This window comes from Helianthus annuus, chromosome 14 (genome assembly GCF_002127325.2).
Source record: "Helianthus annuus cultivar XRQ/B chromosome 14, HanXRQr2.0-SUNRISE, whole genome shotgun sequence".
Lineage (NCBI taxonomy): Eukaryota > Viridiplantae > Streptophyta > Magnoliopsida > Asterales > Asteraceae > Helianthus > Helianthus annuus.
The window spans coordinates 20,920,973-20,941,377 of NC_035446.2; the positions used below are offsets into that span (position 1 = coordinate 20,920,973).

Consider the following 20,405-nt stretch of genomic DNA (forward strand, 5'->3'; position numbering starts at 1 on the left):
ATCATCTCTTTGTTGGGCAGAAGTCGGAAACGGCCAAATCACTGGCCCAGAACTCGTGATAGACATAGTAGCGAGGATTGCTCAGATGCGACAACGAATGGCGGCAGTTCGTAACAGTCAGAAAACCTACGCTGATAAGCACAGGAAACCAATCGAGTTCCAAGTTGGGGATCGAGTACTACCTAAAGTCTCACCTTGGGAAGGTGTGCTTCGTTTTGGTATATGAGACAAAACTCCAACCGTGATATGTTAAACCTTTCGAAATCCCGGAGGGTATTGGCGGGGTGGCCTACAGATTGAATCTACCCGAAGAACTCAGTGGAGTTCACAACGTATTCCGTGGGTCGAATCTGAAGAAGTGTCTATCAGAGGAAACCTTCATAGTTCCTTTCAAGGAGCTCACCATCGACGATCAGTTGCAATTTGTTGAAGACCCAGTGGAAATCTTGGACCGGGAGGTCAAGATTCTCAAACGCACCAGGATACCTATTGTTCGAGTTCGTTGGAACTCCCGTCGTGGCCCAGAGTTTACCTGGGGACGATAAAACCAAATGAAACATAAATATCCCCAGTTATTCGAGAACAATGAAACCACTACTGAGGCTGAGGCTACTGCAGAATTTCGGGACGAAATTCTAAACCAACGGGGGAATGATGTGACACCCCATGAAAACCAGGAAATCATGCAATCTAACTAGCTTCCTCAGTAACTACGTGCTAAATTTCGGGACGAAATTTCTTTCAAGTTGGGGATGATGTAACAACCCGAACTTCTGAGGTTAGTGTCGTTTAATCTTGTGACCTTAACTTTTCGTTTCTCTTTTTAATGTGAAACGTATTAGGGTGTTATGACTTCGTTAAATTTAAGTATGTTATTCTTTTCACTCAACGCTCGTAACCTCAATAAATCCCCTAAACATAAAACATGGTTATATATGTTGCATATAATAGGATTTAGTGGACCGCACTTGTTAATGGTAAACGCATTAAACACTTGGTTCACACAGTGATGGGCTTTACGGCCCAAAACTCTTACAAACACTTGGAGTGCACAAGTGTTAAACACACATTACACTTGAGTCACTTGAGTCCTTCAACTCTCGGCCCAGTTTTCCCCTTAAGCCCAACTGGTCATAGCCTATTCTCCTATAATTTGGATATACGTGAATGCATGTTAGGGGTGGGGGGTACATAATCTTCTAGCACAATTATAGCAAACCCTAAACACCCACACCCTTTCCCCTAAATCGTGATGGCAGGCCCCACTCCCTCCACTCCCTCTCGAGAATCTCATCAATTTCACCATGTGTTCGGTTAGTAAAATTCTTTATTTGTTTTATTCATGTCTATATAGTGCAGCCAATCATGATGACAACCATTTTGTTTATACATGCATGTGATTGTGTTCCTGTTTGTTTGAATCCGTGTGAATTTATCATGGGGGATTAATTATGTATGGCAAATAATAGATTGTATAAAAACAGAGTCAATAACTTGCATGCCTAGAAGATGAGCACGTGATGTAATGATTTGGTGTACCAACTGACTAATGATGATATGCTGATTAACATAATGAATGGTGAACTAGGGCCGCAGAGTTAGAACAGGTTGTGCTACTCGATCCAATTGGCTAGGGAGTTAGGATGCCGAATTCAGTCAATGATCATATAATGAATTAAATATGGTCAGGACTTGTTGTTTAAATGTGGTCCAACTTTGTTATTTTATATGATCCGAATATGTGAATGTAAATGGTCAGCACTTGTTTTTTTCATAAAGGATCAGGACTTGTTTAATTTAAAAGGTCCGAACATGGGGATAAACAAATGTCATAATTTGTTATTATCATCTGAATGCCAATGGATCCGAATATAATGTAAAGTAAACAAGGTGTTCGAAGTTAATATCAAAACATGCTACACTTTTTAGTCTCATCGGTTTAAATTTCAATGTAATTATAACTTGTCTAGAATTAAGTAAATTATTGGTGGGTTCTATAATGTCAAACCCTTGTGCCGACGAAACTTAGTGTTTCGTCACACACATAAAGCCGACGAAACCTAGTGTTTCGCCACTTAGTATTTCGTTGAAGTATCGGGCCTTATACTCGGACTAGTTAGGTAGTTGAGCCGCACACTACCGGTTTGGGCCGGTGCCCACAGGAAGTTGCACATTAGTTAGGGCCTCGTGTTTATTGGGTTATGTATGTTATTGATTGCCATGCAATGTGTGTGAATACTGCTAAATCCCATGCATAGGGTGATGAATGCCAATACATGCTTTCTGGTGTTTTAACTGTAAATGTGTGGGTGGAATTAGGTGTTGAAGTTGAATATGAAAATGATTATCATTGGTAACCACATTGGGATTTTGGGTGTAAACAGAACACATGCTAAGAGGCTAATTGTTGTGGTTGTTGACATGTTAACTGTTATGACTTGGACTATATGTAAGTCACCTATACATCAAACTGTGTGGTATATGATTAAGGAATACGTGAATTAATCGTACGCGGAATATGTAGTATATGTACACATGAAACTGATTACTATTGATAACTATGTTAGGATTAATTTGAGCAACTTGAACCTGTACTTTAATCTTACCGAGCAAACGAAGGTGAGTTCACATTTTCCACAAGGCATGGGATTCCCAAGGGTTGGGAATGGGTAAAGGATTTAAACTAAGACCGCATGATATCCTGGTTTGGAACACGTACACACCCTCTTCATTGAAGGGTGACGACATGTGATAAAGAATTGAATTGGAACCTACGTAATCTCCTGGTTTGGGGATTTTGTACACACCCTCTTCATTGAAGGGTGACAACACGGATACTAGACCAAAAACTCTATCATTAAGTCCCTCATTTTTATATTGACTTAATCGCCGGGCCAATGGCGAGCATGTCATTAGTTAGATAGCGCTATTTAGGTTTGACAAGCCTCACACCGTGCCGCAGAGGACGGGCGTGAACTAATGGATTTGGGCACTTGTCAATGATGATAGACATTGACGTCAGGGCACTAACTTACTTTGGTCAGTGGTCGATATGGTAAACAGGTCTAGTGGTTCACATGGGGAGCCCCGACTGGTTATGGTTTGGGAAAGAAGGAAATGGGTTAATCATAATTTCAACTATGGGGTAACCCCCACAGCAAGTAAGCCAGCTAAAGAAAATCTATGTTTTTGAAACAACTTAAAACGAACACCCAACTGTGAACTCGCTCAACTTTGTTGTTGATTCGTTGTTACATGCCTTGCAGGCCTTTAGGTGCATATTGTTGGAACTTGCTGTCTGGGAAGCTGGAGTAGTCATGGGTCGAGATACATGGAATCTCAACACAAGCTAAATGGTTTATGTATTCTTGGTTTACTAAGCGCTTAACAAATGATTTATGCTTCCGTTGTACACAATGAATGATATGTAACGTTTGTAACGCTTTATGTAATAGAAGTTTTATTTAATTATAATCATGAGTTCAATGTGATTGGTGGCTTGGATCCTGGTACGTCACACGCCCCACGGTAAGTCCGCATGTGGTATTTTGGGGGTGTGACAGTATGTTTCGAAAAAGACATCAATTCAGGGTGCTACTGGGAGTTAAAGTTGAGAGATCTTGAACAAGAAGAGTTTCTCAAAGATGAGCGTCACAATGAACGAATGGAAAGAAAGATGGCTGAAGCAGCTAAGTGTGCTAGATGGAGACTGGGATTGGGGAGTTTTGAGACTAATCAAACTCCGATCGAATCTGAAGAACGAAAAATTCCCAGATGGTCAGAGTCAATGGATGGAATCAAGGAAAAGCGTGAATGGTGGATAAACGAAGGAAGACATAAGAGAAAGAGAATGTTAGCTGAAAGAGCTGAAGAATGAAAGAGAAAGTGCAGAGAGAGGAAGAACAACAGGAAGAGCTGAGCTGATTGAAGACTATACAAGACGACTACGGCTACATCCAAGGGGGAGTATGTGAATGCATATGTCTGTAGCTTACGTCGAGTATCGAGTCTATGTAATTGTATATATTTGTTTGAACTTGTTTTGGTCATGTATGTATGCCTTCGTATGAAGGGATAGGATAGAACAAGTTTGTTTGTTAGTAGTCAAGACCTGGCTTCGTACGAAGCCACAGGGGGCTTCGTATGAAGGCCTCAGTTGTCTATAAATGTGGGTCTTCGGTTCTTGTGAAATGTAACTTTTGGTGAGACGAAGCGAAGCTCTGCCAAAATTCTCTCGGGTCTGTAACTTTGCAATTATCAATGAGAAATGATCTTAACAGTATCTGTATGGTTCTGATGTCGATCACTAGCATGGTTTTTTGCTAATTTTGAGAGAAATTTTAGATTTCCGAAGCAACTGTTCGAACTTCGTACGAAGACACGAGGGCTTCGTACGAACGCACGTTTATTTGTCTGATTAGTATATTTCTTGGCTTCGTACGAAGGAAAGATTCTAGCTTCGTACAAGCACATTGTTCTTATTGTTTTCATTTCAAAATTTGTCTAAGTGTTTGAATTTTACAGGTATCAATCATGTCTGACGAATTCTTGAACTCGTTTTACGATGCTTTCACTACATCAGCACCGGCATCTACGTCCAACCCGAAAAACATGTCAAGTTTCATCTCCGAGACACTAAACGTAGACAATGCGTATGGTAACTACCAAAAGCCGCCTAAGCTAATGAATACTGAAGAATAAAATCGATGGGCATCGAGGTTCATCAACTAGCTTAAGGCTTGTTGGGATTGAACCCTACAGAGGAACAGATGATGTAAAGCCAAAACTAGTTCAAAACAGTGGATTCATCATAAGCAGCAGTTTACTCTAAACTTTCCCCTTGACAGTGGCTCCAACATCTGATGCAACTCAAAGTACTGATATTCTACAACAAATGTTGAACTACAACAATTGCTGATTCCTAAAGACTGCTGGAGACAAAGCACTGATGTCCAATCTACTGATGTCTCAAAATACTGCTGAAGCCCAAAGCCCTGTTGAAGACAAGCACTGTTGAACCAAAGGCCTGATCAACCAAAGGTGAACCACTGCCCAACCACAACAACGGCTTAGTATCAATAGCAGATTCAACAGCAGCAGTTTAACTTGTATCTTGTAATCAGTTGTTTAGTAAGCAAGGTTTGTACCAGTCAGTAGTTACAGGTTGTTAGTTTGTTAGATGTCACTATCATGGTGACGTCAGCTGAGATGCTTCAGTGGTTTGGTTTGCCTATAAATGGAGCTGTACCCTGTACTGTTACATTTGATTGACTGAGTGGATTCTTCTTCTTCAGTCCAATCCTTTCATCTTGTGCAACCAACCTTGGGGTATCAGGCTGAGGGGGAGCTTAGTTCTGTAAACATGCTGTAATTATTTTCTTCGTATTTCAATCATTCAACTTAATGAAAAGCATGTGTTTATCAAACTATTTTCCTCTTTGATTGTGTTTACAAAGTTTGTATCCATTTCTGCTGCACTTTATATCATTTCATATATTCTGACTGTTCAATTTATACAAACAAACACAATCATGAGAGCCTCCAATCCTAACAATTAGTATCAGAGCTTGGACAGTCAAATTCGATCTAACAATCAATTTGACATAACAGTTCAGCTCAAAATTCATTGATACTGAGGTTGATTGTATTTAGTTGAAAAACAGAGCAACGAGAAATCATGTTCAAAATGATGGATCAGACACTCTGTAAAACAACCAAGATGTCATATGACACACAAACTTCACATAACAAGTGATATCATGCATAAAACACCTATAGCGCTCAGATCTCAAAATATGTCTGATAACTATTGTATAATCTCTTTATTTTACAAAATTGATTTCAATTGTTGTTATGAAGGTTGTGATGTTTTTATCATGACTGCTGCTAAGGTGTTTACCTCATGTCAACGAGAATCTATGTTCGGATGATAACATTAGTGTTTTTGTTAGCATAAATAGAGGGAAATTAAAACTTTAGCTATTTAGATCTTATGTATTGAAAAACAGGTTGAAAATCCTCTAGAAGGACCAAAAATCAACTGTGCTAAGAATACATTAAGAAAATCAGCAGTCAAAATATCCAGATCATGAGTAATGTGGAATTTGGCATAAGCAAGTGCAAAAATGTCCAAATCTCTCAAAACATTGCTGAAAATGATTTCGGATTGAGTATTCGTTCCTTGAAAACCTTCCAGTAAAAAGTTTCAATACTTGTCTATGGAAAGGGCAAAAAGGGAAAGAAGAAAAAGTACAAAAACTCAAAAGTGTGTTTATCTCGAAACTTTTTGAAATAAAAGGGAAAAGAGTATAAATCTAAAATACTTGAGAGTCCACAGGTTTATCCTTCAAAAGGAAAACCAAAAATAGATCTGCATTTTTGGTCAAACATATGTCATCAATCAACCATGCTCAATCACCGTTTCAGGGAAGTTCAGGTAGCAAAAGTATCTCCAGATAATTTTCAATAAAGAGGAATAGGCCAAATTTCTCAGAAATTACTCACATGGTAATAAGGTTCACAAAGAACTTTCAAAACCTTTGTGAACAGGCTCCTCATAGTAACAATCAACTGACAAGGAAATGGTCCCAAACAGTGGTTACAGAACTTTGGTTCAAACCACTGACCATTGTCCTAAGCTTGAGAATGAAATGATCTTGACCTTATTCGAAGTTACTTTAAATCTTGAGACACACCAGATCTAATTCATTTTATTATCAGAAAACTTTTACTCTTTTTCTTTGTAAAGTTTTCTCCAAATAAAACAGGATATACTATTCTTTATTTTTTAAGAATGATATATTTTGTACTTTTACTTGTTTTTTATAGAAAAAGTTCAAACACCTGTCAGGATGTAGAACCCTTATTTTTTTTGGTGATACTATCCTTGAAAATAGATCAAAAGGAAATGGTGCAAGTGTCAAGGTCATGTCAAACTCAAGTTTGTTTTAAACACTGATCAAAGATTGTTTGCTAACAGACCTTAAAATTCTTGGATGCTCATGTTGTAATTCAAATATTATGACACAAAATGGGTAGCCATAGTAAAAAGGTTTCCATCATCTGGGATACTAAACCACTGTCAGGAACCTATAGAAGTATTCAAAACTTTTAATAAACATGTGGTAAAACCTTGAATGCTGAAACAAGTGAATTCTCTGCATTAAAAGTCCCTGTAAAACCTGCTGTTATGATTAATTTTGATAAACTTGCATCTAAAATGTGTTTGTCAAGAATTTGATTCTGCAGGTAACTCACAATCACCTTCAACAGATGTTGGACATGATACTAAAAACATTTCCATCATCAGAGCAGCAGATGTACAAAACAGCTGTTAAAGCTCATCCACTGATGCACAAACAGTGTTTGACTAAAATAGCCCTATAATTCTCTACCACTACTTCACCAAACCACTGTTGATAAATATTCATAAAAAAATGGATAAAAAAATATCAGTGTGCCAAAACCCTCCTTCAAATCCTTTCACATCCATTTCAAGCCACTGCTGGATCATCAAAGTCACCAGCAGTGGTTAGCTCAGATGAGTCACATCTGCAGCCTCACCTTTTTAACACCAATGCCATTTTAAAATTCATTCATGTTTCCATTCTCTTGACAACATCAATGAAAAAGGATTCTTTTAAAAAGTCAATCCCGAAACACTTGTTCTCTTGGTGGCCTTCTACCATTCCATCAACAAGTCATGTGCCTTATAGCACTGAAAGACAGTAAGTTGGGTAGCTGTCATTTAAGAGGAGCTTTAGGAGTTCTGTGACAACAAGTTTGAAAATCTTGTGCCACAGCCAAAGGATGAGAATCTATTTAGCAAAAAATGGCTCCTCAAAGAACAATGCATATGCTAGAAGCATGGTTGTCAAGATTCATCATACTCAAACAAGTACAGACACCAAGAGTGTGAAAAGGTTACATCAGAGGGATATCAATTCCTAGGCAATAAGCTTAGTGTTTTGACTGTACACATGCAGCAGATGTTTCAACAACCACTGATTGAAGAATATTATGATGCTGCTGTTGTTTCTGAAAAGTCCAACTGATTGTATCATCAAAATATGTTATTGGATTTTGATATAAGTTGCTCAAAAGACTCCTTTTTGCAGGAATGTCAAGTAGTTGAAATATATCATCAAAAATCCAGTATCTCATTCATCCATCATCACTTGTCATCAGACACCACTTTGTGGGGGATTACTATAAAAAGGTTTGATTTCATTTTAACATGTCCATCCTAAAGATCAGTTGGTAGATGTACAAACTTAAGAATTGGATTCATCTACTGTTGAAAAACTTGATCCCTATGATTGGAATGCTAAACATGGATTAAAGCAAGCTTTCTTGTGTTCCATGTGTAAATAGCATAAAAATGTTTTTAGAAAAATCAAAAATAACCATAAAAATAGTTTAAAATTGAATTTTTCAATAAATCCTCAAAGTCTGTTTCCAAAACACAAGCAGAGGTGGCTTTGCAGAATTTAGCAGCAACCACTGCTCCTCGGGTATCTGCTGCTGAGCCCACTGCTCAAGGTGATCACAATAGCAAAACAACTGTTGTGAAACCCACACCTAAATCCACCATAAGACCAAAACTAAAGAAAATTCAAAAGCCCCCCAAACCTACAATAAAGGCAACTCTGGAAGATGAGATCCCAGAGCAACTGCCAGTGACAACACAAAAGTCACTAGAAACCACTGCTGCTACTTCCTCACAGCAGATGGTAGAAAGGTCTCAACCCATGCCTCAAACTCTTCCTGCTTCATCTAAAAAAGAACAGGTTGTAAGAACAGGGAAACCAAATTATGATGCTCTGGAATCACTTGATTCCATCATCCACAGCCCACTGCCCGGGGCAAATTCACTTTCAACTCCCATCATCATTTCATAAATACCACCATCAATAATGACCTTGTTGCATGCTTTGGATATAACTAAGACATAAATCAGTTCCTCTCAACCACCTATCACTGAGAGTACACTCCAACAAGTGACTGAGTCTGATGCTTATACCTTTGCTATCCCAGCAACAACTGAGGAGGTTACACCCCTTGAGTTACGAGTAACTCTTGGTGGTAGTTCAAGTGAAGCAGCTACTACAAGTGCTGACCCCACTGGTTTGCATTTGGACAGTAGTTACATCAATAAGACTTCCTTGGAGGCAATTCCTTCCAAAGCGCCTTTGACATCCACCAGTGGATCTGTTTTGACCACTGGCAACATCAAAAGGTTGTCAAGTGTTGAAGGAAGAAGACCCCCGTACCAAGAAAAAGGGGCATCAGTGGTTAATGTTTGGAGTACACTCCCTACCTCAACCACTGATAAAACCACTGCTAGTGGGAAATCAGATGATCCCATTAAATTGGGTGATGGTTTAAGGTACCTAGAATTGACGGATAGAATTGAGAAACTGGATACCTCTGTTGCAGAAATCTAAGAAATACTGCATCAGTTGTTGAAAGTACAAATGGTGCAACCCACTGCTGTTCCAACTCAAGCACTTGCTCCACCACAAGCACCTGCTGCAAATGAGCTATGGAATTTATTTCAACCCCTGCACTTATCTTCGAAAGAGTTGATGATGCCAAAAAGGGGGAGAAAATGACTTTAAGGAAAATCTCTCAGTAACTTTTGCAGAAACATCTGTCAAAGAAAAGGAAAAGGGAGGTGATGAAACCCTGAAATTTCAAGCAGATGATGAAGATACACAAATGAGGATCGTTCAAAGTTAAGTCAATTCAGCTGGTCTCAAAACCACTGCTGATATTAAAAAGGGAAAGGGATGAGAGCAGAGCTTTGGTTGAGAAAAAGATAGTTCTGCAAAAAGAAAAAGAAGAGGTTGGTACTTAATTAAAGAAGAGTCCTGTTAGAAAAACAAGGCAATCAACCACCACAGCTTGTAAAACTAAGCCAGTTACTATTTCAACCACAACTCCTGTTCCCACAAAATCGCTTGCACCTCCACCATTAACACACACCACAACCACTGCCATCCCAACTAAATCAACCACTGCCCCATCTAAAACATCATCATCATCACAAACACCACCTGCGGCCATCCTTTATAAAAAAAAGGAAACAAAGCAGATGGATGCAAAAATACCAAAAGAAGACCAAGCTTCAGAGAAATATATCATAAAAATGGTTCTTCAGACACTTAGAGCGGAACTACAAGAAACAACAAAATCTCAAGACACTGCTCAAAGTTGTCATTACCAGGCATCATTCTCCAAACTTATCACACAAATAAACCTCTCCCAAGAAACCCAATGGACTAAAAAATACTAAAGTGGATGTCTGATCAAAAGACCCACGTATTAACTTTGCTCAGGTCCAATGGTGAAGTGAAGCATATATCAAGGGAAACAACACTTGGCATGGGTGTTGAAGATTTGTAAGATCTCCTTGAGCTTACACTGTGCAGGGATGAGGATGACACAAATTCCATGAACTTTGAATTACAATTCAAAGGACAAGTCAGGGAATTATTGATGAAAAATTAAGATCCTAAATAATGAAGTGTTTTGGCATCATCTGTTCCAGGGGGAGATTGTTGGGATTGAACCCTACAGAGGAACAGATGATGTAAAGCCAAAACTGGTTCAAAACAGTGGATTAATCATAAGCAGTGGTTTACTCTAAACTTTCCCCTTGACAGTGGCTCCAACATCTGATGCAACTCAAAGTACTGATATTCTACAACAAATGTTGACCTACAACAATTGCTGATTCCTAAAGACTGCTGGAGACAAAGCACTGATGTCCAATCTACTGATGTCACAAAATACTGCTGAAGTCCAAAGCCCTGTTGAAGACAAGCACTATTGAACCAAAGGCCTGATCAACCAAAGGTGAACCACTGCCCAACCACAACAGCAGATTCAACAGCAGCAGTTTAACTTGTATCTTGTAATCAGTTGTTTAGTAAGCAAGGTTTGTACCAGTCAGTAGTTACAGGTTGTTAGTTTGTTAGATGTCACTATCATGGTGACGTCAGCTGAGATGCTTCAGTGGTTTGGTTTGCCTATAAATGGAGTTATACCCTGTACTATTACATTTGATTGACTGAGTGGATTCTTCTTCTTCAGTCCAATCCTTTCATCTTGTGCAACCAACCTTGGGGTATCAGGCTGAGGGGGAGCTTAGTTCTGTAAACATGCTGTAATCATTTGCTTTGTATTTCAATCATTCAACTTAATGAAAAGCATGTGTTTATCAAACTATTTTCCTCTTTGATTGTGTTTACAAAGTTTGTATCCATTTTCGCTGCACTTTATATCATTTCATATATTCTGATTGTTCAATTTATACAAACAAACACAATCATGAGAGCCTCCGATCCTAACAAGGCTTACGCGTACGAGAGTTGGAAGTATTTGGAGATCGAGTATACTCTACCAGTCACATCAAAAAGAGAAAGAATCCCATTCACAGCTTTGGGAAAGCAAGATCAGGAGAACTTTGTTGCCGAACAACGTGGAATAACTCTTATTCACTAATTGGTTCGTGACGACATCATATCTTTGCTTAGATATGATAATACAACCAAAGGGCTGTGGGAATCATTTAAAAAGAAGTTGTTGGTGCATGCATTTGTCGACTTCGTCTTGTATCGAGTCTTACATTGGATTGTTAGATCAGGGCATGTTATACAAGAAAATAGGATAGCATATATGTATTAGATAGGGATTTCGCTTATATGGTCCTAGAGGTTTCGCTTATTTGGTATTGTAGGGGTTTCGCTCATGTGTCATGTACACAAGAGCGAAATCACCAACCCTATATATATGTGCACATAAGCGAAATCAGTAGAATGGTTGTCTTGTATTCCATACCGAGGTGCTGCCGGTGTGAGATTTGGATGTAATCTGTCAGATATCAATACGAAAAGGTGTTAAAAGTGATTTGATAGCTGTTTCTAAGTCAGATACTTGTTTTCCGCACCTATATCTGATCAAAACTCCTCTGAACGACTCGTTCGGGTCAAAACACGATCCTACGAGTGGTATCAGAGCTTCAGGAGGAGGAGTTCTGCAGAGATTAGCTGGATTTCATCGAAATTTCTTACTTCTACACTTTCTTTCTTCAGTTCAGAGAGATTTACCGGTTAAAATCAACTCAAAATTTCACAGATTGTGCGTAATTGGACATAGACAAATCCTTCAAAGTTTGAGACCTAAAAACGAACTAAAAATGGACCAAATTGTCCTTCGAATAGATTTCGCTCTTTTGAACATTCTGTAATTTCGCTCTTGTGACACAGTGTTTTGAGGTTTCGCTCATAGGGATTCTGTGATTTCGCTTATTGGAACAACTTGATTTCGCTCATAGTAACTCAATATCAGAGATTTCGCTTAGTGGAACATACTGATTTCGCTCCAGTGTCAAATAGCTAAGTGATTTCGCTCTTGCAAACATCTGATTTTGCTTTTGTGAACAATTTCTGTAATTTCGCTTTTGTGAACACCTAATTTCGCTTATAAGGACATCCAAAGTGGTGATTTCTCTTTTAAGGACTGTTGTGGGAAAATTTTTGAAATCTAAAAATGGACGAGGAATTTTACAACGCATTCGCTACTCCGGTTACTCCGATCACTATTGCACAGAACACAATGCTCGAAAACGAAACAGGAACAATGCAAAAACCACCTAAACTCATGAACATAGAAGAATATAAAGGTTGGGAAAGCCGTTTCGAGAACTGGGTGCAAGCAAATTATCTAGACGCTTGGGAATGTGTTGAAACAAAGTATGTGAGACCGTTAAATGATGATGAAGAGGAAGTTACGATCAAAGATATGAGTGCCGATGACAAGAAAAAATACAAAAATGAGAAAATGATGCTAAGTTTGTTACAACAAGCTGTGAAGGAAGATATTATGGTGTTGTTACAACACAACGGAAGTTCTTATTCTATCTAGAAAGCATTACGTTCAAAGTTTGTTGGAAGTCAGGAGATGGTAAAGAATAAGAAGTTGCTTTTGAAAAAGGAGTTTGATTTGTTTAGAGGATTAAAGAATGAGAGTACCAGACAGATCATTGAAAGATATTGCAACTTGTTGGTGAACATGAAGAGGTTAAGCATCAACAAAGACAATGAAGAGTTGATTGAGAAACTTGCAGATGCGTTACCACATGAAACTTGGGGAACATATCTGATGATGCTTTGGAACAAAAAGGGTTTTAGCACGTTAATCTTGAGCAAATTCATTGAGAAATTGGAAGCTCAGGAAATGGAACAAAGAAAGATTGTTCGGATGAAAGATTTTGATGGTGAACAGGACATTGGTTTGTATTACAAAGCAGGGGTGAATGAGAAATCTACAAATCTTTCTCCAAAAATAGAAATTGCTTACAATGCCAAGAATTCTTCTGGAAGTTCATCTTCAGGATCAAACAGCAAAACAAGTTTCACATCATTTCCCTCTTTTGATCCAAACATTTCAGCAACAAAAAATGGGAGAAAACTTCAGTGCAATATTGTGTTAAATCTTGAAAATGATCAAGATTATTCTGAGGAAGTTGCTAAAAACCACATGTCTTTATTGGGAATGGTTTTAGAATCTTATAGTTGTTTTGTTGCAGGTCGTATCGGGAATCCAATGCTAACAAAGGAAGATTACGATCAGATAGATGCTGAAGAGATGGAACTAATGGACATAAAATGGTGTTTGGCAAACGTATTGAGGAGAGCTGAGAAATTCAAGCAGATCATGGGGAGAGATGATCTTCGTGAGGCTAATGTTTCTACTTTAGGTTTTGACAAATCTAAAGTCACTTGTTTTCGTTGCAGGGAGAAAGGTCACTTTAAGAAGGAGTGCACCAACCGTGAAGCAAGTGGAGCTCAGAATCCTTTCAACAACAACAATGATTACTATCGAAAAGCCATCTATCATCAAGTTTCTCAACAACCTTCTCAACAACATCAACATCAAGCCCAAACTGCACATGGAAGAACTATAATTGAAGATTCTGGAAAGAGAGCTTGTGTGGTTAATCGGGAAGAAAAGAAGTCATTCAACTGGGATAAATATGTTTCAGCTGATGGAAAAGCTTGTTTGATTGATCAAGATGATGAAAAGCTACCGGAGGGTTTTAATTGGGAGAATTTCACTTGAGATAACTACATTCCTATCAAGCTACAGCTTACACAGCTTTTGTTGCCAGAGTTGAAAAAGATAGTGATGATGATGATTCAGAGTATTATGCTAGACAAATGGCAAAACATCTAAAAATGATGGAAGAAAGCGACAGCGAAGATGAGAAGGCAAAGAAGAAAAAGAAAAAGGTAAAGACACCGGTTAACAGCGATGATGAGACAGTACCGGTAGTGAGAAGAAAAGTAAAAGAAACTCCAAAATTCGAGATTAGTGAAGAAGCCGTTGCGAAGAAAAGTCCAATAACTTGTGAAAATTGTGAAACTGTAAAGAAACAGAACAGTTCATTGATCCACAACATGAACAGATTGAAAGAATCATATGATGTGTTGAACAGGGCAATGAATATGTACAACGGCACAAGTGAAGAGCAGGCTACAGCAATGAAAACACTTCAGGGAGCTTTCATGGTCAAGCAAAAAGTTGTAAACAACTATATCGAGAAGTGTGCTGCTCTCGATCAGAAACTTGAACTTCAATGAATTGAAACTGAAAAGAGTTAATCTTTTGTTGAAAAGTTACTCATGTTCGTCTTATGTTATTGACAGGATTTATCCAACAGCTGAAAGCTTAAAGGCATTTGAGGACAATGATGTAACTGAAGAAAAGAAAGTTTCAGAAGAAAAGATTGAAGATAAGACTCCAATGAAAAAGACCAAAAAGAAGAAATGCACTGTAGAGATGACATCTGGTAAGAAACAAAGTGTCAGTTACAACAAGTGTCCACCCCCTCTGGAAAATGGATATTTGGCTAGAAATCCAAATGATGAAAGAGTCAAAAAGGCAACAAACTTATAATGGGAGTCGGAGTCGTCAGTCAATCTACCAGAAAGTATTGATGTCGTTTATACATCGTCTGACACTGATCAACAGTCTCAATTGATGAAGAAAGTCGTGGATCATGTGTTAGATAACGAAGAGATAGAGGAGTCAAAGTTATAGTCCGCGTCAGAGTCAAAGTCTGAGTCAAGCACTCCGGGTCAAACAAAAAAACAGGATAAAATAGTGTATGATAGAAAATTCCTGTTATCAAAATCTAATTTGGATGATGAACCGTTTAAAGTTGCTTACACTTTGAATGATTCTGACAAATTAAATTCTGATGAGGGATTTCCAATAAGAGGTGTCAAAACTGAACTGATAAACAAGGTTTTCAAACTTACAGAAATTAATATTTCTGAAATAAAAAACTTATGTCTTAATGAAAAACCTAAACCTTACACCTCAAGAGTACAACAAAGATTAAACAAGAAAAAGGGTTACAGTTCTGGTTCAGGTTTTCAAAAGAAATCTAACCATAACGGTAATTTCAAAAAGAAAGGTCTGGGTTTTATTCCAACAGAAAAATGAAAAATATGTTAGTGATTTTAAATCCAAAATGACATTTGTTTCAGGAACGTCAGCAGACGAAGAAGAAAAGAAAGATTTCTGGAAGCAGTCAAACAATGAGTTCCTTGCAAAGAATCAAGATGAATTGAAGAAAATGGCTGAGCAGAAGAAAGATACAAGAACCTGTTTCCAATGCAACATTGTTGGAAATATTGCCAGAGATTGTTCTAAGTCAATACAATCAAAACAGGGAGTATCTCGTAAACTCAAAGAGCAAGTGGTTGAGTTTGAACCACCAATTGATAGAACCAAATTGTTTAAAAATTCTACATTTGAAATTGGTGAATGTTCAAACAAGTTTTACAAGAAGAGAGCAAAATCTGACAACCAGAAATGGGTTGTTAAGAAAGCTGCTGAAAGCTCTAGCGATGATTCTGATAGGTCAAAATCAGAGGAGGTATCTTCTGGTGATGAATCTGATTCCATAAAGTCAGATGAGCCACAGGTTGTTTTGAAAAGTGAAGCTATTTTAAAAGATGAAAAATCAATTCCGATTGTGAATGATGAGGATTTTCCATCACTTCGGGCTGAAAATTATAAGAAGAAAATTGGTAAAGTTGAAATTTCTAATCAATTTTATAATGACAAACAGGATTTTGATGCTGAGAAGGTCTTTAACCCCAAGGTAAAACATATCTTTGGAAAGATGATTGATCGAAAAGTCAAAGGGGTTAAAGAATTTTATGAGAAGAAGAGGAAAGGTAAGAAACCGAGTGATGGTGACTCGGTGACACCCAAGGTTGGTCAGGCTTGGGTGGATATTTTCTTCAACTAAAAACCTGACCTGCCGGAGCTCCCAGGTTGGTAAGCGAGGAGCAGGTATCTGCATCTTTCTTGAGGAATCTACTACGGTAATGTCAAATCATATAAACGGTAAAAAGGTTTGTGTGTGTGTTTTACAAGTGGTAAGAAGGTTTGATTGTGCATTCTTGCATATGGTAAATCAAGGACATTAATTTGTACTTGCATTTTCCTACAAGTGGTTGAAAGACAATATGATGAACCACACCCCCGAACCTATTTTTGATATACCTACAAGTGGTAAAATCATACAAACTTATTTTCCGGAAAAATCATTTTGATTAAAACAAACTTAAGTGTTTTGAAATCTAAATGGGAAAATAGTTTGTTGATAGGGGGAGTTCTGATTGTTTATGCCAAAGTGAATGGCGAATTGATGCGATTTGATATTGGTTGTCAATTTTTGTACAGTTTGTTTTACATTTCATGTTTCAAGTGGGTCAAAAGTCTAGTTTGTTTTCAATTTTTCTTTAATGTGTTTGCATTTTAGGGGGAGTAGAAAATTTCAGAAAATCCAAAAACATTAGAAAATTTGAAAAAGCCAAAAACATGATAAAATCAAAAACGAGTTTTGTTGTGAAAAGAGGAAATGATAGTACATCAGTGAACTGTCACAACATGCTAAAGAAATGTAAAGATAAAATGTGATAAACAATCTCACTGTGGATGTGTCAGTAGGTTTTTGCACATTTAGTAAATTGTGATGAGATATAAACCTGAAAAACAAACTTGCTTATTCTGTGGGTTAACAAAACTGCTTGGATATATAGGTAACCCCTGAAATCTTGTTTGAAAGGTCCCTTATTCTGAGATACTAGGTCTTTATGCTCAGTGATATCTGGGGTATTATCCCGGAACTTCTGCTGTATGGAAGTACTGACCTAGTCCCCGGATAATACTTTCCTGCAAAATGCTTGAAACATAGCATCGCCCTCAGCAAGCTGATGAAACAATAAAATTGATGGCCGCTGCTGTTGAAATCAAAAAGATCCTCTAAAGGGGTGACGGGTGGTCCATAGGACAACCCTTAATCATGTTAAAAGACGAATTAGTCCTTCACTTAATCGCGTAATTATCTTGAATTAGATGACTACAGTTGCTTATGTTTCAGGTGCGGTTCGGGAGCTTAAAGTGGATAAAACGCAGCTTTGGAAGGTTTGAAGATGAACGGGTCGTGTGCGGAATAAAGGAAGAAACAAAGCAAAACAATCAGGTTGTCACCGTAAATTACGGTCCCACCGTAATTTACGGTGGACCTGATTTTGGCCATCTTCCTACCGTAAATCAGAAGAGACTCACCGTAACAACATTATGTCCACCGTAACTTACGGTAGATGCTGCGGAAAATTGTAACTGCCATCATTAAAATCAGTTTTATTGTGTCTTTTGGGTTATTCTCATGATTGATCAGTTGGAGAACAGACTAGGGGCGATTTTGGGTGATTTTGCTTGGCTTGGAACAATTTCTAACATTCGGTTTGTGATTTCGATTCGTATGAACGTTGAACTTATTGTATTTATGATTCACCAAGATATGTCCGGCTAAAACTCTCGGTGATCATCTTAGGTGAAGGTTTCTAGTGAACTTTTGTGCGTTAATTTCTGAATTTCTAGAATGATAACTTTCGTTGCTTGAATATCATGGTGTTTGCATAATTGGTTTGTAGCTTGTTAGTCGATATTGCAATTTCTAGTCTCAATCGTACGTTCTTGGTGCCGTTGGCAACCGAGATATCACGGGAAGGGTTAGGGTTGGTTATTGATTAATTGATCATCGGGAAACAACCTCGCATTTAGATATCCGAGTACTTTGTTCCCTTTTATCACTTCGATTATGTATGTACGAGTTATGTCTATGTAACTCTTTCTAGTTGGAATTTCACACAATTGTTAAAAGAAACTGAATCCTAAGATGGTCATTGTTCTCCTAATCTGTTAAACAACCAATTTAGAATTGCCATTAGTTATTAATTTAGTTTTCTAAAACAACAATCCAAATTATTTATCTTTATTTTCTGCAAGTTAGGTTAATTGTAGTTTAATTGCAAAGCTATATAATCGACATATATTCCACATACTCCCTGAGTTCGATACCCTTTTACCACTATCTCTAGTTGTTATTGGGATTAAATTTGCGTGTACCACGACAAACACGTCAAATTTTGGCGCTGTTGCCAGGGAGTAGTGCGCAACGTGTGTCAGTTTGTTAGTTTTGCTTTGTTATTTTCGGGTTTACACTGGTGTGTTTAGTGTGCAGGTTCTACAGGTGCATGCATACTAGAGGCTCTCACAAAGCGTCACCATTGTCATTTGATCCGGAAATCGAAAGAACGCTAAGGCAAAACAGAGTTTTATTACGAGAAAATAGAATCATCGGTTCACCCACTTCACCTATTACACCAAGAAATATCATGGACGAAACACGAGTACCACCCACAACGGGTCAAACGACCTCATCATTTATACCTACTTCCACACAACCATCACCAAACACAACCATACCAAATTCCACTACAATTCCTACTCCACCTCATGACACTATACCAACCAACACCACACAACCCATTACTACCCAAGAAGAACCAACCATTACCTTTAATCCTTCCACTACTATACCACCATTATCCCATTTCTTCCCGGGTGCGGGTCCGTCATACTCAAGCCATACCATAGCACCAATTTCGACCATTGTCCATGCTACACCGTTTCGACCGTCAAACCAGTCGGGTTTCCAATACTCGACTCTTCCATTTGGGCAATCGTCGGGAATTCAAGGAGATGGGTATGATGAAGGATTTTGAGGATTTTGAGGGCTATGATGAAGACGGGTATACTTATGAGGGTTATGGTGATCAAGGAGAATTCGGATATGTGCAAAGTCAATCTCAAGGGATGGCAAGTGTCGGTGGAATGCCACAACAACAACAACTCATACCACAACACATTAGGCCGAGACCACAAGGGCCACCAATGCAACATCCTATCCCATTGCAATATTGTTGGCCACAAAATGTACAACCACAATTTCAAAGACCACCTCAACGCCCACTGATGCGACAACAACAGTTTCAACAACCAATTGCACCACAAGGGCAAGTACCAAGGCCAATGGGTCCTATTCCTCCAAGAGGTAGGTTCGGTGTACCAAGGAGGCACCTTAGAGAAAATGTGAGGGGCATCGAAGCACATTTTAGGCCGGTAATCACTCAAAACCCGTCACCGGTAGTCATTCCTCACAATGATCAAGGAAGGACATTTGAAGTGAGGACCAACTCTTTGCAAAGTTTGCCAAAATATAAGGAGTTAGCAACGGAGGAGCCTTACTTTCATTTGGAGGCTTATGACTCAATTTGTAACACTCTTGGGAGTCAAGGGTTCTCAGCCAACGATATTAAATTGGTATTATTCGAATTTTCTTTGGAAGATAAGGCAAAAAAATGGTTCTACACATTACCTTCAGCATCCATATATACATGGGGGGAAATGCAACAAACTTTCTTGGATGAGTTTTACACCGCCCAAAAGACCAACGATGCAACAAAAGGGGTTGAGAAGCTTCCAACAACAACATGGTGAGATGTTTCATGAGGCTTTTGAGCGTTTCAATATGATGATCAAAAATTGCCCTCACCATGGAATCGAATTGTGGGAATTAATGAATGCCTTTCACGAGGGGTTGAGTGCCGAAGATGCTCGTGATTTAATCAAAGAGAAAAGCTCAAGCATCAAGGAGAGCCCGACCGGCCATTGCCCGACCTCAAGTGCACGCCATAGATGATGGTAATGTTCAAACTACTAACCAAATTTATGATGTTTGTGCTTTGTGTAATGAAATAGGTCATGCGGCTGAAAATTGCCAAGGAATGGTGGAACGGCAATATGAAGAAGTCCATGCGGTTCAAGGTCAAGGAGGGGGTGGTAGAAACTACAACAACATGAACTCTAATACCTACCACCCTGGGTTGAGGAACCACCCAAACTTTCGGTATGGGAACCCTTCAGATCAAGCTAACCCGAACTTTCAAGGTAGCCAAGGTAACTTTGGTTCA

At 38.5% G+C, this 20,405-nt stretch overlaps 1 non-coding gene across 1 annotated transcript; it reads right to left on the reverse strand.

Annotated features, from left to right (window-relative positions):
- Window positions 1-19,888: 19,888 nt before the first annotated feature.
- LOC118486971 lies at window positions 19,889-19,995 on the reverse strand. The gene has a single exon (XR_004880137.1). It is a non-coding gene; the product is annotated as a small nucleolar RNA R71 (small nucleolar RNA).
- Window positions 19,996-20,405: the final 410 nt, after the last annotated feature.